The sequence below is a fragment of the Sus scrofa genome, chromosome 4 (genome assembly GCF_000003025.6).
Source record: "Sus scrofa isolate TJ Tabasco breed Duroc chromosome 4, Sscrofa11.1, whole genome shotgun sequence".
Classification (NCBI taxonomy): Eukaryota; Metazoa; Chordata; class Mammalia; order Artiodactyla; family Suidae; genus Sus; species Sus scrofa.
Genome location: NC_010446.5, coordinates 39,665,397 through 39,682,726, shown reverse-complemented (window position 1 = coordinate 39,682,726; position 17,330 = coordinate 39,665,397). Strand labels below are relative to the sequence as shown.

At 44.2% G+C, this 17,330-nt stretch overlaps 1 protein-coding gene and 1 long non-coding RNA gene across 4 annotated transcripts in view; one reads left to right on the top strand and one right to left on the bottom strand.

The window, feature by feature from the left end:
• The window catches only part of CPQ (carboxypeptidase Q), a gene marked incomplete at its 5' end in the record, with an annotated part of 363,297 nt that overhangs the window by 173,233 nt on the left and 172,734 nt on the right, over positions 1-17,330 (top strand).
• LOC106510014 lies at positions 1,340-17,154 on the bottom strand. Of its 3 annotated transcripts, none has more exons than XR_002343196.1 (3): positions 14,194-17,154; positions 3,502-4,358; positions 1,340-2,737 (listed from the first exon to the last, which is right to left on the bottom strand). It is a non-coding gene; the product is annotated as an uncharacterized LOC106510014 (long non-coding RNA). The 3 variants fall into 3 exon arrangements; XR_001308109.2 differs by having other exon boundaries at positions 2,601-2,737; positions 3,554-4,358; XR_001308108.2 differs by having other exon boundaries at positions 2,601-2,737; positions 3,772-4,358.

Genomic DNA, 17,330 nt, shown 5'->3' with positions numbered 1-17,330 from the left:
ATCAAGAGGGAGATATAGGTTTTCTGAAACGTATTCAGAAACTATAGGGGTTTCCAAGACAACAGAAGCGAACAGGGAAAATACAGTGTTATCTTCCTTCCTTAAGATCCCTCAGCTTCACATGAGCCCTAGATCAAGGAATCAAACACGTAGAGAGTCACAGAGCAAAGAGGGACGTGTATTTCTTTCAGCCCAGCGGATGGCTAGCAATTGGAACGCCTTAGATCTTCATTGGGTAAGGAGATAAGAGAACTGTCACCTTTTTAAAATGTAGAGAGAGAGTGATTTGGGGGAGATATTGAAATGTTAATCCTGTCCACTTGTGCAGGGTTTGTTGGGAGTTGAGAATCCACCCTAGAATGGCTGTTTCATAGGTTTGAGTCTTTGCCTAGCTGTTTCCAAAGTTTAAGTCAAACCCTCACAAACACAATGACCAGAAAGTTTTATCTCTGGCAGTGAGGATGGTATTCTTTGGAGATTTTACTTTTAACCACTTATTTTAGTGGAGGCATAACTTTCATGCCCCCATTTCCCAGTGGTTAGATGCAAAGCCTGCATTGCCCTCCTGGGAACCAAGGTGATTTTTCAGGTCTGAAGAATAACGAGGACAATGCCAATCCCTTCATCGGAGCACCAACAGCCGTGTCATTGGACTGCCTCGCCAAAGGCCAGGAATGGAGATCACGAGAGCTGGCTGGACTCCAAGATAAGGGAAGAATTCTGATGGGCAATTAGAGTGTTAGACAGATTTATATCTCCTTAGGCCGGTGTCTGTCAGCTCTGTGGAAGGAGGGAGATGGATGTTTGACCTGAGAGAGAAACTCAGTGGCAAAGATTGACATCATTGTCTAACTCTTGTAACCTTACTTTGCATCAGCTCCCTGGGTGGTGGTCCCCAGACAGAGCTGAACAGCCAAGGCACAGGGACAAGAAGAAAACCAAGAGTGTTCTTCTTGGAGTTCCCGTCGTGGCGCAGTGGAAACGAATCCGACTAGGCACCATGAGGTTGAGGGTTCGATCCCTGGCCTCGCTCAGTGGGTTAAGGATCTGGCGTTGCCGTGAGCTGTGGTGTAGGTTGCAGACTCGACTCAGATCTGGCATTGCTGTGGCTCTGGTGTAGACCGGTGGCAACAGCTCCGATTAGACCCCTAGCCTGGGAACCTCCATATGCTGTGGGTGCAGCCCTAAAAGGACAAAAGACCAAAAAAAAAAAAAAATAGAGTGTTCTTTCCCTCTTTCCTCAGTGGCTGTGTGTACACCAAGACCACAGGGCCCTCTGACCAGACACACGTGCAGCCTGCTGGCCTCTCCCCACTCTTCCCTGGAAAGGATTTCCCGGTTGAAGCAAAGATCATGTTGTTGGCTAGGAGGTGACAGGCATTCACTTAAGGAGTATTCCAGGGATTCAAGGCTGTTCGCCAACATTCAGTGATGCTGGTTCTGACCTTTTTGCCTTAGAGCCATGCCAAGTTCAAACACGAAATAGGTAAAACAACCACATTGCCAGCTTCCTTTCTTTTTACTTCTCTTCATCTTTTCTGTGGTGCCTCAAAGGGTGAGTACCCCTCCTGCTTATCTAAAGAAGTTTTGGCAAAAACAAAGTTCTGGTCCTATAGCTTTACCGTAGCTCTGGAGAAATTGCCATGGAGTTCACACAATGCCATTGTTTATTTGTAAATTTTTTATTGAAGTCCCACTCTTTCTTTTGCTCCTGTCTTATTTACCAAGTTGCGACTGCCTCTACTGGGTGATGCTGGGACTTCAGAGAAGAAACAGACACGGCAGGGCAGCACGCATGGGAGGTGGACTGGGGTCATCTCCTTTAAGCACCTACGACTATCCCATAGCTTTGCATCCTTGAGCCCTGGGAGTAAACTTCAGGACAACTGCTTTCCCGTCCCCTCTGACCCCATGCCCCCTGTGTCTTCCAACTCCAAAAAGAGTTCTACGAGCAACACTGCTCCAACTAGAAGGTGCCTCACTGGGTAGGGCTGAGAGGAGAGGAGGTACCAGGCTGTAGGGAAAGGTTTTGGACCTTGGCTTAGAAGACCAGGATCTTCCTGGTGCTAGTTTCATCCCCTTGTCATGGTGATAGTTATGGCTCTCCATGGACTCTTTCCATCTGGCCAATCAATAATTTCCTCAGAGAGGAAACTTGAGGATTTTTTATTATGGATTTTCTATGGAGCAATCCCTAACTTTTCTCAATGTCTCTTTTTTAAAAATTATTATTATTATTATTTTGCTATTTTAGGGCCACACCTGCAGCATATGGAGGTTCCCAGCAGACTAGGGGTCAAATTGTAGCTGTAGTCGCTGGCCTACTCGGGTTCGTTAACAGCTGAGCCACAAAGGGAACTCCGAAAAAATTATTTTTAATCAGGAAAAAAAATTCCAAACAGACTAGAAAATCACACACACACAAAAAAAATAGAAAAAAAAACAAGTCACTCACAGATACAGAGGGCCAGCTGTACTGTCTTGGTCCAGTTCCCCTTTGGTCCTGCTTTTAAAAAACCCATTAGTTTATCTGATAAAGTAACATTCTGTGCTTTGACTCCAGTGAGTCCAAATGGCTTGATGTGTTCTTCCAGGTAAGAGAGTTCATTTGTGATAATACCGGTTTATGTTTGTTCACCATTCTCTTGCCAGCATCTAGGAGACAGCTTGATTCTTAAAGATAGGCGGTATATCCTTGTTGTCATGATGAATGTCTGATTGCAGTGAAAGGAGGTGCCTGTGAAACAAGGGTTTAATGCTGTGATTCTGAATGCTTATAAAAAGAGTATTAAGGCCTTTCCAAAAATGTCACGTCCCTCTCCAGCAACCACTGGTTTCTTACTGATGGGTTCATTTTTTTAAAAATCACCACAGTCAATTAAAGAGATGGCTTCTGTCAGCTCTTTCACATTGTAGACTGCTTCTGAGTGGCTCAGTGAGGAACACTGGATGTTTGCAAAGAGCCACCAAAAGCTCTTGCCATGGGGAACCAGTGATTTGAAAGGTCTGACAGATAAGATGCTCTTTTGCCATCTGTCTCTTGGAAGTAGCCTTGGCTTTGACTGGGCTCCAGCAAGGTCATGAATACCAGATTTGGTGAAAAATTGCCAAGCGATTAGCCCCAGTCACAGGGAGTTAATTCCACCCCACCCCACCCCACCCCACCCAGGTGCTCTTGGCAGCCCAGGGCCCCCTCATCTAGCTCTGTCCAGAAGTGGATGCCCCCTCCTGTACTGAGGAGTGGGAGGGGCCCGAGTGAAATGGAAAGCGATTCTGTGCCATCGGCAGAGGCTTCTTGTGAACTTCTGTCAGCCTTATTTCTCCAGCAGTTATTTACTGAATAAGCAACTGAGGAGACATTGTCCCTGCCTCCAAGTTGCTTTTAATTCAGTAGAGGGGACAGAAAGCTGGGGTTTTCACAGCAGTAGCTTAAGGCTGAAAAGAGAGAGAGGAAGCCCCGGTGGTATCGAAGCAATAGAAGCCCTTCGGAGGGACCCTAACCTTGTCTAGGGTGTGGGGGTCAGCCGTGGCTTCCTGGAGGAAGTGACTTCACCTGTAAGATGAGACTCGCATCCAGATCTCGGAAGTGGGGAGAATTGAAGGTAATATCTATAGATGGCTGCTCTTTGCCAAGCACCGGTGACAACGGTGTGGTGGTGGTGGTGATGATAGAGAAGGGAAAAATTCTAGCCCTTTCTGTTCTTGGCTCTGTGGTCTCAAGTCACGCAGCCTTGCTGGGCCTCCTCTGTGAAATGCGACTGGCGATCTTACCTCCGGGATGCTGGTGACGATTGCAGGAAGATGCTGCAAGCAATGCCTTGTACACAGGAGGCATTGGGGAAGAAGCCGCGGGGGCAGGGGGTTGAAATAAACCTTCAGTAACAAGATAACCAGAGCAGAGGAGACGGAAGCTAGAGGTGTGGTTGGTGGATGTGCAAAGTCGGAGCTCTGGATGTGGAGCCCGGGGACCCAAGTCGTCACCCCATTTCCATCAGTGGGGAGCATGCCTTGGGGCATGTCCTCTCTGGCATCCTCTGGGATCAGCCATTGCTGCAGAGAGGCCCATCCATCACTCGGGTAACTTTTAAGTGATAGGAACACAAAGCAAAAGAGGAACACAGAACAAAAGAGAGAGGATCAGCCGACGTGGTGGGTGGCGGTGGTGCAGGAGGCTCCGCCTCCGCGGAGGAGAAGAGCCTCGCCCTGGGTGCAGGAGGGAGGTCAGCCTGGCTTTAGACGGGAAAGCCAGGTGAAGAGGGCGTTCCAGGCAGGGGCTCCGCGGAGCAAAAAGGGCCCAATCACACATCCGCATGGCAGCCGGCTTCCTTCATCTTCTCGCTTCTCTGGCAGCCTTATTCCTGGAAGAGATTGGTTAATACACATGTCTTGACTTTGGAACAGAAGTTTCTTTCTTTGATAGTCAGGGCTGGTTCTGGCAAAGTTGTCAAGTTATTGAAGTTCATCTCCACGATCATTCATTTTCCTGACAGCACCTTCCACGCCTGTGCCTTCCCTTTAGTTCAGCTAAACAAGCCCCCCGCCCCGACTCCCAGCTCACTTTGCAAGCCTGCAAAATGTGCCTTTCATAGCGGCCTTTCTCTGGTTCTTCTTCCCAGGCACCAAAGTATGTCTATAATCATAGGATGTCAAAGCTTAAAGGGAGCTTAGAGTTCATGGCTTTCTACCCCCCCCCCCCACCGCAATGTTCTTTATGAAGGGACGTGCCCAAAGTTAAATATTTAGGGATAGACCGGAGTTACGTTCTTTTCTTTACACTATGCAGCCTGCATTTTTCTTCACCATGCATTCTAATTAGAATGCATCAATGCATCAGTGCATCACTACCTATTGTATGAATCAGAACTTTTGGAGTTTTAAGTTTCAGAAACTTAATGAAACTGGTTTAATATGAGGGCAGTCGATATCTCAGCTCATGTAACCGAAGAATCTTTGGAGGGCTGAATCCACAATTCTAGAAGCCTTCTCAAGGCTCTTCTTTCTTCACTCTGCTTCATTCTCAGGAAAACTGAGAAATGGTGTCCCAAAGGCCTTAACAGCACCAGGCTTATGTTCTACCATTTTAGGATCCTAAGGGAAAGGGAGAAGACTTTTTTTCTGGAAAAAGCCCTACGTATAACTCGCATTAGTTTGACTTGAGTCATGTGCCTCCTTTCATTGGTGGCCGGTGTGTAGCTAGGGAACAATGGTCAGTGGAACCAGGGGTCGTGGTCAGTGTCACCTAAACCATAGACTGAGAGTGGGGAAGAGATGGTTCCCAGGACAAAACCAGGCTTCTCTTTGCAAAAGAAGGAGAAATGGATATTGAGCTGGTGTGTGCGGAGCCCACGCACATCACCCATATGACCAACCACAGGCTGATGATGGTTTAAGGTGTATCCCTGGTAGTGTGTTCAGTTCTTGTGAAGGACAGTCAATGTCTTGATATGTATAACATGGGAGTTTTTGTGTACCATGGACAGACCCACGGTGAAGGAGGGGTTGGAAAAGATAGAGAGCTGGATTGTAGGATTTCAGATCCCTCAGATCATAGCACAAAGTACCTGTCTACCCTGTCCATGGAGCAGACAAATCTAATCCTGATGATGGCCCAGGAAATCAGCCTGAGATGAAAAGGTCTCCATTGGTTAACCACCACGGATAATTGAAAGTGGACCCTACCGGTTCATCCCAATTGGTTCTACCTCTTTTCTTACCATGTATTACTTACCTCACTTCATGAGCATGGCCCATGTCTCATGAGCCCAAGTCAAGGAGTGAACATCAGAAAAGTATAACCTTGTGTGCTGGTTTTCTTCTTTCTCTCCTCTTCATGGCCTTTTTGTGTACTTCCCCTGTGCTTGGAGAAGAACGCCTGGCTGGTTTGTTAAGAATGAGGTGTTTGCATTCCCTCATCCTGATGCCGCGTGGTGATGGGCCGTGTCTTAGGAGGTGGGGGTGATGAGGGGTGGTCAGAAGGTAGTACGGCTCAGGGTGCTGGGACTCTGGCAGGATTTCTGGACTAACTGAATGGACTTTTGCCCAAGGTCTTTTAGAAATCATTTTCAAGGTCTGTTTTAATTCCTAATGTTCTTTTATATGATTTCTGACTCATTTACTTAATGGTTTCATTTGTGTTTAAAAAAGGAACACCAAACCTTCGTTATTTACCTTCCCTGATGCTTTTCAAATACCACAGAATTCTGTAAAGCCATCAGAGAGACAGAGGGGGCCAAAATTAAACATTCATTTTTGTTTCTTTAGCAAAGAGTTCTTGAGATAATTTGACACAGAGGAACCAGTGCAGGTCCCTGCAAGCTCAGAGAATCAGGAAAGGCTTTTAAAGGACAAAGTGAGTTAACCAAACCTGGTTTTCTACGGCTTCATGGATACAGGAAGCCAGAGCCTGTGTTTAATCTCCCTACTGGGATGAGGCAGGTGTTGGTGGGCACCCCCAGCCCAGGTACCCAGATGGCATCCAGCGTAGTAATCACAGCCTAGTAGTCAAAGGATTTAACCATGGAGTTCATAGTCCCGAGAAGCATCCAGACCCTGGGGACCAAAGGGGGAGGTGGCACTGCTGGAAGTCCATCAGGCCTTGAGAAACATCAGTATGAGCATGATTGGGCATGATGCTCATGCCCAGAGACCACAGCTCAGGTCCAGAGAGCCTGGGTCCTCAGCCATGGGCACATCGCAGGTCAGGACCCAGGCTCACAGCTCAATTGTTGCCTGTACCTATAGTCACTGGGGCCACCATTACCCACACCTCCAGGGAGCCTCTGTGGAGCTACTCTAGGAGGTGTTTATTCTTTCCCTTTTATTACCTAACTCCATGGAAGCTAATCCTTTAAGTCTAAAGTGCACTGGATTACAATGTCAGCATTTCTTATCAGCACCTGCTCTGTGGCTGCCACTGTGCTGGGTGCTGGTATAGAGATGAAAGGACCTAATTTGGTCCTTTAACTAAACTGCCCAGCTTGGCATTTAAAGTGTTACTTTTTCTGATACTCATAAAATTCGTTTTGCTCAAGTACTTGAATACTTGCATCTTATAATTGTTACACAAGGAGTTCTCGTTGCGGCTTAGCAGGTTATGAACCCGACCAATATCCATGAGATTGCAGGTTGGATTCCTCGCCTGGATCAGTGGGTTAAGGATCCAGCATTGCCCCAGGCTGCATCATAGGTTGCAGCTGTGGCTCGGATCTGGAGTGGCTGTGACTGTGGTATAGGCTGGCAGCTATAGTTCCAATTTGACCTCTAACCTGGGAACCTCCATAAGCCATGGGTGTGACTCTAAAAAGACACCCCCCCAAAAAAAGTTAGACAATACAAAAATATAAAGGCTGAAATCTTAGTGTTTCCTTCTTCCTCTACTTCTAGCTCCTTTCATCAGTGTTCACCAACTGATAACCTTTCTTGTGTATATTTCTAGTCCTTTCTCTATGCTTGTATATCCATCTCTAATTGTATTAGCTGGGGTCCCAGGAGGAAATAAATGGTACAATCAAATTAGGATGAATTTGAGTTTAATAAAGGAACTATTCCCCAGGCGTGAGGATGATGGAGAGAAACTATAAGAGATACTGCTTACTGCCCCTAGACCGGGAAAGGGCACGGAGAGAGAGTTTCGTGGATCCCCGGGCACAGGGATGGAGGTGCAGAAAGGACCCTCTGATGACTGAGACCTTTGGAGGAGGGATAGAGCCCCACCTCCAGGGAGGGATCCGGCAATAGGCACACTGACCTCCCTCGTTCCCCTCCCTCCCCATCGATTGAACCCTGTGGGAAGCCAGGAGCAGGAAAACAGCTTGATGCGGTCCTAGAGGGTCATGCCGTCCTTCTAGGTCAGCTCTGTGGCCAGAGAGCAGGGTGGAGGGTGGGTCAGAGGAGCAGACACAGGATGTTCCATACAAATATATACCTATCACATAGCTTTATGAACTTTTAGTATCTTTGCTAACTTCTTACAGAAATGGTGTTCTGTGTCTTGCTTTTTTGTTAACCTAAACGTTTGTTTTGTCTTGAGATCTTTTTCTATCAGAACATTTGGATCTAATTAACTTATTTTAATGGCTGAGTAGTATTTCATCCTATGCTATATCTGATTTTTAAATATTTTGTATACGTCATGTTTGATATGTCCAACAGAATGTGTACCATCTATGTAAACTGTGAAGCCTAATAATGGAAAAGTCATCTGTATAATGAGACCATCTCAACCTGAGATCACTAGTCCCATTGACTCCACCTTGGCCTCCACTCCTAGGCAAGCTGTCTGTGTCCCCTCACCCTGAAAATGCTGCTTTGGATCTTTTCGTGTGTGTGTGTGTTCAACTCTTTATGTTCTTTAAAATATGTTTTCCCCTATATGTATCTTTAAACACTATATTATCTAATTTTGCTTTTTTTAAAGCTTTATAAAGCTATTTTAATTGTATATAGTCTTACATAATTCTTTAAAAAAAAAACAAAAAACCTAGGACACATCTTGCTGTGTTCAGCTGTGCTTCATTTATTTTCACATTTTAGAATACTCCATTGTATGAATATGCCACAAACTTACCTCCCTATTCAACTGTTGATGGACTTTTGGGTTGATTCCCATTTGTGCTGTTTCAAACAATGTGGCTTATGAATACTGTTTTGTCCCTGTCTCCTGGCACATTTGTGCAAAAGTTGCTCTAGGGCCTATACCTAGGAGTGGGATTTCTGGGTCAAGGGGTTTACACATATTCAGCTTTGCTAGGTAATGTGAATTGTTTGCAGTGGGATTGTGCCAATTTGCATGCCCTCCAAAGTAGGTAAAAGTTCTGGTTGTTCCCTGTCCCCCGCCCCCCTCCCCAGTGCTTGGTGCTTTCCAATGTCTTAATTGTCACCACTAATATTCTTTTTAGGGATGCCAGCGGAACATTTAATGAGCGTCTGACTCTGTTAGCATGATAAATATTTTTAACCTGGCTGTCCTGAAACATGAATTCTATTTTTCTCTGGAAAAATTGTTTTCCCTTTCTTGCCCTATTGTATTTGCTTCATTGTTCCCTGACAGTTACGCAGCTTAATATATTCAAACATATTAATACATTGAAAACAAATATGCCAAATGGGTCTTTAAATTCTCCCCACCTCTAAAAGGAATGCAATCCCGCTAGGGTTTCCCATGAGAATTATGGTTCATCAGCTGAAGGTTAGGGTTGGTCCGATGTGGACGACTTAGCTCACAAAGAAAGGAAACCAACAGCTGTCCTTGGTCCCTTTTTACCAAACTCCAGACCACCTTGACTTTTTTTTTGGTCTTTTTGCCATTTCTTGGGCCACTCCCGCGGCATATGGAGGTTGCCAGGCTAGGGGTCAAATCGGAGCTGTAGCCACCGGCCTACACCACAGCCACAGCAATGCGGGATCTGAGCTGCATCTGCTACCTACACCACAGCTCATGGCAATGCCGGATCCTTAACCCACTGGGTGAGGCCAGGGATCAAACCCCCAACCTCATGGTTCCTAGTCAGATTCGTTAACCATTGAGCCACGATGGGAACTCCAGGCCACCTTGACTTTTAAGGCAAAACTTGATTATGTGCTCTTTGAAAGGAACTGTGTCTCCCTCCATCTCTCTTCCCTCTCTTCTATCTTTCTTTCCTTAAGTATTCATTCGCCAACTAGCTAAACATCTAGTAGAAAAGACATATCACTAATCCTGAGTAGCTTGCAAGTGGGATGACGAGGAGGGGACAGATGGCTCTGGAGTACAAAGGAGGACGTTTGACCTTTGTGCTTCTTGAGTCCACCTGAGTTCCTAAAATGAGGTTGGCTTTACTGAGCATTTGTTGAATGAATGAATGAATACTGTGAAGAGTTTTCAGTTCTTCACTCATTGTAGTTTAGGAAGAACTACATGAAGTTGAATCCCCATCAGTTAGTCCACCTTTAACTACTGGAGTTAATCTTCTTTGGTAATTTAATGCTCAGAGCACCTCCTATGATGTGTTGATTGACTCCTTTTGGAGATGTACAACATCCTATCAATTTATTTTACTTTATAAAAAAGTTCCTTTTGCATTCTTTCAAGCACTCCATCTTCTTTCCCCAAATCTTGGGAACTGGCATTAGCCCCTTAAAATGTGCCAGCATGCTTTTCCCCTTTGCGTACAAGTAAGAGCTTGTAATCACCCAGTGTTTCTCTGACCTAGAAAAGCTGAGAAATTCACATTAATGAAAACACAGGGACCTGCAAAATTGCTCCCAGCCCTCTCCCATAGAAGTATGTCTGGCGCTTGGTAATTAGATGGATGGAATGTGGGTAATGGATGGAGCACCAGTGCTGCTGCAGCCTCAGATAGGCTTATGTAACTTTGAAATCAGGAAGCGCATTCAGTGGGGTAGGGGAGAACTGCTTTTAACAAGCTGCTGGGATTGGCCGAACTTGTGCTGGCCTTGCACTCTTACTACTATAACCTTGATACCTTTCTCTCGTTTGTAAACTTTATTTGCATTCCAGGGCTCAGCTGAATTTGCCTGGGACCCTAGTTTCTTTCATCTTCTGTTCAGGCTGGCTTGCATGTAAATCAGCTTCAGACTCTCAGCCGCCTTTATTTCTCCCCGAGCGCCCCCCCCCCCCCGCCCTGACCAGTTTATCCTTGGTAAGGAGTGCATTCCCTGCAGGCTCCTGTCCCAAGCATGGCGATCCACCTTAACACTGGACAAAACGGTTGCTGTTGATAGTAATGAGTTGTGATGGAACATCGGCGTGGGGGTTGAGTAGATGGAATGATTGACATGCTCAGGATTGAGAGTGTTCTGGACAGCACGCTATGGGACCCTGGAGCATTTGTCAAGCCACTCCAGTTCCCCCATTCCACTCCTGCCAGAGGTGACATTTTCCTTTCCCTACTCGGGACATCATGGGCATAACTGAGAACCATGATTCTAGCACTTTGGGAGCAAAAATGGGCACGTCTCTTCTGCGCCCCCCCACTGTAGTGGGGAAGGGCAGGCTCACAGCTGGACGGGCACTGTGCCTCCAGATGTCCTCGTCTCGTGCCCACAGATCACGTGCAACCATTTTTATGTTTTTAATACACAAATGGAAGAAAACTCAATAGATAAAATGACAGGTAACATTGAAAGAGATCTTCCTCTTAGCCATTCAAGCTACTATTGAAATAACTGAATTTCTTTAAGTGATGCTAAAATGCTTTATTACCCTTCTCCTTTCTCCTTTTCCTTTTCTCTAGAGAAGATAACTTATTTTGCAATGCCTAAATTAACTCAGAGGGGTTTAGACTGATTTATAATTTAGAGAAACAGTTCAAGTACTCCTGTGAGCAGAACCTAAAATAGCATTGTCTTTCCAAAGACCACCAGCTTGATTTCACAAGTAAACCACCAAAAGCGATTATTTGGTACATTTTCTATATTCCTTTCTCTTCTTTCATCCTTATAAGGGAGGAGCTGAGTGAGTATTTTTTCTTGGCTTTTTCTTTTTCTTTTCTTTCTTTTCTTTTTTTGCAAACATTACTATCTTAGCCTAAACTCATATGATTTTTTTTTGTTTGTTTTTTGCCTTTTCTAGGGCCACACCTGTGGCACATGGAGGTTCCCAGGCTAGGGGTCTAATCAGAGCTACAGCTGCCGGCCTATGCCAGAGCCACAGCAGCACGGGATCTGAGCTGCGTCTGTGACCTACACCGCAACTCACGGCAACGCCAGATCCTTAACCCACTGAGCGAGGCCAGGGATCAAACCTGCAACCTCGTGGTTCCTATTTGGATCCGTTAACCACTGAGCCATGACAGGAACTCCCTCATATGATTTTTTTTTAAAATAGAAATGTGATCAGTATTTCTTGCCAGATGTCACATTAAGGAAGGAATCTACAAAGGCAATGTTCTCAGAGTCAAGTTCTCAGGGTGGCAAGATCAGCGCATTTGCCTCCTTTGGCCCCAGTATGATTTATAGAGTTGGGTTTTCTGTTTGAGGCTGCGATAAAGGGCAGGGATGGAGCAAATGAAAAGGATCCTTGGGGTGTAAGAGAGGTAAGAGAACTCAACCAACCCACGGTTCCTCTAGTTGCCATGGATCCATCACCAACAGCACAGATTTATGGCTCAGTCCACAACGAGTCCAGTTTCCTGGACTGGTTCTCAAAATTTAGCATGTACAGGTACCAGCTGGGTGGCTAATAAAAATGTACATCCCTGGGACCCGTGCCCAGATTCAGATTCAGTAGGATTGGGATGGGACCCAGGAATCTGCCTTTGTAGAGATGTCAGAGAGGATTCTGATGCTGGTGGTCTGAGGGCCACACTTAGAGAAACACCAGCCTCCTGCCTCCTAACAGCTCTTCCCTTTGGCTCTTTGCCTCTGCTTCAGGAAGTGACGTTGCATATGATTCTTTCAATGCCACCACTTGGAGCTGGAACCAGAACTTTCTGTAATGTACTTTTATCTAACCTGGTTGAACTCTGGGCGAGCACTGAGTATATCACTTCCTGGAGACCTGCTTTCTGAAAGCTTCCACCAGACCATGCTGCCTCCTACTCCAGTGTAAAATAAGACGTACTCAAGAGTTTCTGATATGGCTCAGCCAAAACGAATCTGACTTGCAACCAGGAGGATGCAGGTTTGATCCCTGGCCTCGCTCAGTGGGTTAAGGATCCGGTGTTGCGGTGAGCTGTGGTGTAGATCAAAGATGCGGCTTGGATCTGGCATTGCTGTGGCTGTGATGTAGGCCATTTGACCCTTAGCCTGGGAACTTCCATATGCAGCGGGTATGACCCTTAAAAAAAAATTAAGTCATAAATAAAAACCACAAAAAAGAGGTACTCAGAGGCTGGGATTTTATTTTATTTATTTATTTTTTGTCTTTCTGCCTTTTCTAGGGCTGCTCCCGTGACATATGGAGGTTCTCAGGCTAGGGGTAGAATCAGAGCTATAGCCACTGGCCTACGCTAGAGCCACAGCAATGCCAGATCTGAGCCGCGTCTGCAACCTACACCACAGCTCACGGTAACACAGGATCCTTAACCCACTGAGCAAGGCCAGGGAATGAACCCGAAACCTCATGGTTCCTAGTCAGATTCGTTAACCACTGAGCCACGATTCGAACTCCGAGGCTGGGATTTTATATAGGCAAGCTGAACAACCTGAAAGTCAGTTATCAAAAATTTGAAAGTTTCCCCTATAGTATGGTTGGACCTATTTTCATAAATCTACATAAAGCACTGAAATAATAAGAATAATACAAATATTTTATAATTGACTCCCATGGACCAGGCTTTATCCTAAATGATTTGAATATATTCAACTAATCCTCATAATAACCAATAGTCGAAGTATTATTATTATTCTCCTTTTATAGATAAGAAACCAAGGCATCAGAAAGCTAAGGAACTTGTACAGCTAGGAACAGTCTGGCACTCTTGATGTGTATAAGTTAAAATGAAACTCTTAAGGACACCAGGACTCGGAAGGAGCCTTCTTTTTCAGAAGAGAAAAGAAATAAATACATAAAGGGCATTATAAGACTATAGCACAACCACTAGTGAGCCACTAGTGAGAAGTATTGTAGCTTTTTTTTTTTTTTTGAACTTTTAAGAAATATATCTAGGCATAGTATCTGCAGCCTTTAGTGCATATTGGGGTTAATTCTAGGACTTTTATTGTCACTCAGAATTTGACAATGTAATAGTTATTTGTGTCACCAAACCTTTTAGGCTGGAAGGTTTTGTATATTAGTAGTTGTTAAAGATCTTGTTGGAGAAATTACTGTCACAATTATGGAAACCCTAATTTAACCCACATTGATTACAGTATGTTTCTGGCATGGTCAAGAAGTTTTCTCCTGCTTGAGTAGCTTTACAAAGCATATTTAATGTCTGACTTTAATCTCCCTGCAGTTACTCAGCCCTGGTGAAATCCCTTTTGAGGGTGTTTTTGGTCTTTTTGTTTTTGTTTTTCAGCGTTCTAGAAAGAAGAGATGGGAAGGCGATTGACATTGCTAAGTACTGAATTCTAGAGTCATGTCTGTGATTAAAATGTCCCCTGGCCCCCACCAGTCAAGAGTGCGAAGTTGGTCTCACTAAAGCTCATGCCCAGTTTACATCCTATGGGGCTGCTTGTTCGAGGAGCCCAGGTCTCCCAGCCTCCCTACCAAGTCCCCTCAAGCAGTTCTCAGAGTTCCCTTGTACCTACCTGCCTGGTTCTCGCTCTCCAGTTTGACCACTTGTTTCTGTTTCTTTGTTTTCCTTTATCCCCGTAGATGAAGACGCTTGAATATATAATCAGTGATAGTGAGGAACAGAGTCTTACGCTTTATCATTTCTCTCCGAGGAGTGGTTATGTTAAAAAAAAAAAAAAAAAAAAAAAAAAAAAAAAAAAAAAAAGGACCAATACAAAATTCCCTCTTCTAGAAGTGTGAAGTTTTTCATATGTCAACCAGCTGTAACCTTTTGAAGGTTTAATGAAATCAGCAAATATAATCCAACATACAAGAGTGGATATGAATCAAGTCTATTATTGTTGAACAAATGGCATTAATTTCCAGTGCACATGTGGACCTGAGTTTTAAAATATTTGTTTGAAAAATGTCAAGCTGCTCATTGTTTTAGAATATTTGAGCAGCTTGCCAGTATGCTCTTTTTAAACAGTTGTACTTCTGAAAGGTTACAGTGTTCCCGTATTTACTCTTCAACTTTAAAAATTCTTCCAGCGGCCTTGGGTAGTGGGGAAATACCTCAAATTCCTCTTTTCAATGGTTTGATGGATTGCATTTCCTAGATGGTATAAAAATTCTCCACTTTGAGCAGTAGCCTAAGGCAAAGGGACTGATTTTACACCCCAGTGCTTGTCATTCTGTTGCTGAGTGGAGAAGTTCTCTTCAGTGCCCCCTAGAGGTCATAGAATTTGATGATTTACTAGATGCTACTAGATGCCTACATCTAGTGTCAGCACACTAGGAAGGAAAGGGCTCAAGGGAGATGGTTAAGTAGTCTGAGGTATTAGGGATTAGAGAATGAGCAAGGCAGTCATGGGCCCTGCCCTCCTTGAGGTCATGGTTGCAGTTCAGCTGTGGACAGTGTGAGTAGAGAGCATAGAAGTCTCCAAAGCGGGTACAAGGCATTCCTTGAGGCTGTTGGGGCAAATAGAAAACTTAGGTTTATCTCATTTTGAATTTCTGTTGGTATGGATATTTCATAATGCACATAGGATGTTGGTGTTGTGAACCTTTTTTAAACATATAATGTACTCAATTATTTTGGACACACACGCAGATCTGCTTCAGGACTGTCTGTTCTGTTCCACTGATCTTAGCTGATATCTTTAAGAAAGATTGACAACTATATTTTTAAAATCTGATCTAATCAGGAAATGGATTTAATTGGAACACACCATTCCATAAATTATTTGATTGAGCATGGTTTGTTTTTTTTTTTTCCTCAAGATCAAAGCGTCCCCAGCAGTGTGGTTATTTTTTGCACTTCTATCCAATTTAGCACCTCTTTCAAGTTACATTTCTGAAATTCGATAATCTATGGTAATGGTATGATACTCCATTTCTTACTAAAACACAAAACACAGCCCTCCTTATTAACTTGTTCACTTGTCTTCATTTCATCCTGTTTGCACTGTGTGAGTTCTTCAACTCGGCTCTGCCTGTTCCTAAACTGTACCCTCTTCTTGCGGAAGGTCTCCACACGATTCGTTTGCTTTTAGATTCCCCTGAGATTGCTCTCTGCACTGTGAATTGTTGTAAGCCCAAGTGGTTTCCAGGTGACTTGCCTTGAGCAGTGGCTGTTCATTTCATGCACTGTAGAGTCCCGGGACATGCCAAATAGTTGATGCCACCAACTTCACAGATGCTCCCAACCAGGGCTGCTTTCAGTGATGTCGCCTTTCCAATTGACATGGTTGTTTGAAAAGATATGTCTCTGCTTATATCTTCTGGTTTTCCACCTCCTCTTCTCCCCTGATTCTATCTTCAGTGCCCATTCCTTCCCCAATTTTCCCAGGTAGATTTATTTCCAAGAAGGATCCTTCCCTTTTGGTTCCCTTCCATAGGACTTCTATGGCAATCAGATATTTGCTTTATTTCCATTTCCAAAACAAACATAGCTGATGGCTGTCTATGATTAGGAACGCAATTCTAGAAAAATCTTATTTCAGTTTGCTATTCCAAATCATTCCTGGGATTTCTAGACCTAATATGTTGCATTTCACTACTTGAAAGGGAATTATTATCATTTCCAGATGAATGTGCTTATGAGTATTTGAGTAATTCCTTTAGTTTCCTAAATCACCATACCCATCCATAATTCCTAACTTCAAATCAAGCCAGTACTTTTGGCACCTCAACCATAATTCCTAAATCAGTGGTTCCCTGATTCACTCTTCTGCTGAATGCTAACAGGTTGTTGTGAAGAAAGACTTAACCACTCAAACTCTTTCCAGCCCCCCAGTCTTTGCACCAGCTGTTCCCTTTGGCTGGAGTTTTCTCTCCCAGATCTTCACGTGGCCAGCTCTTACCATTCAGCTTTCAATCAAGATTTACTTTCTTGTAGTGGTCTTTTTAAAGCCAATGAGCCCCTTACCACTCTTTGATACATCATGTGATTTTATTTTTTCACAGCATACGTCACTGTCTGGAGTTATCTTTGTTCACTTAGTCATCTCTTGTCCTTCAACTAGAACATCGAAGAAGTTCAGAGGCCTTACCTATCAAGTTCATTCCTCTACCCCCACCACATATGTAGTACGGTGTCTGCCACATAGTGGTTTGACAAATGCTTGCCGAGTGTATGGATAAAACATTTTGGAAATGATGGGTGAAATAAGGTTGAAGACTTTTCTCCAGAGCAATATAGCATATGATAAATATATTTAGATTAATGGATAGATAGGTAGACAGAGAGAGAAATGAAGGAGCATAGAAGGGCTAGAATATGCCTAGATTAACCTAAACCTGGGGTTTAATGATTTACTGCACACGTACAAGGACATAGGGATGGGAGATATGTAATTTGTCTCTTACCTTTACAGTAATTAATGGTCCCTATACTTTGAAGACTGTATTATGGGATAGGCTTAATGATAAACTAAGATGAGCCCTGTTGGGTGCAGGAGACCCTCCCTCCCTTGTCCCTCTCTCTGTGTCCCCCTAGCTTATCACCATCCAAGGCAACTCACCTCTCTTGAGTAGGTTTTGGAGCAAACCCAGGTCAAAGGTGTGCTTCTCTCCTGTCTGGATTACCTGTGTTACTTTAGGAGCTGATCCTGATATAATTACTTGTAACCATGGAAGCAGGGCTGGTTTCTTTTGACACATGGCATGA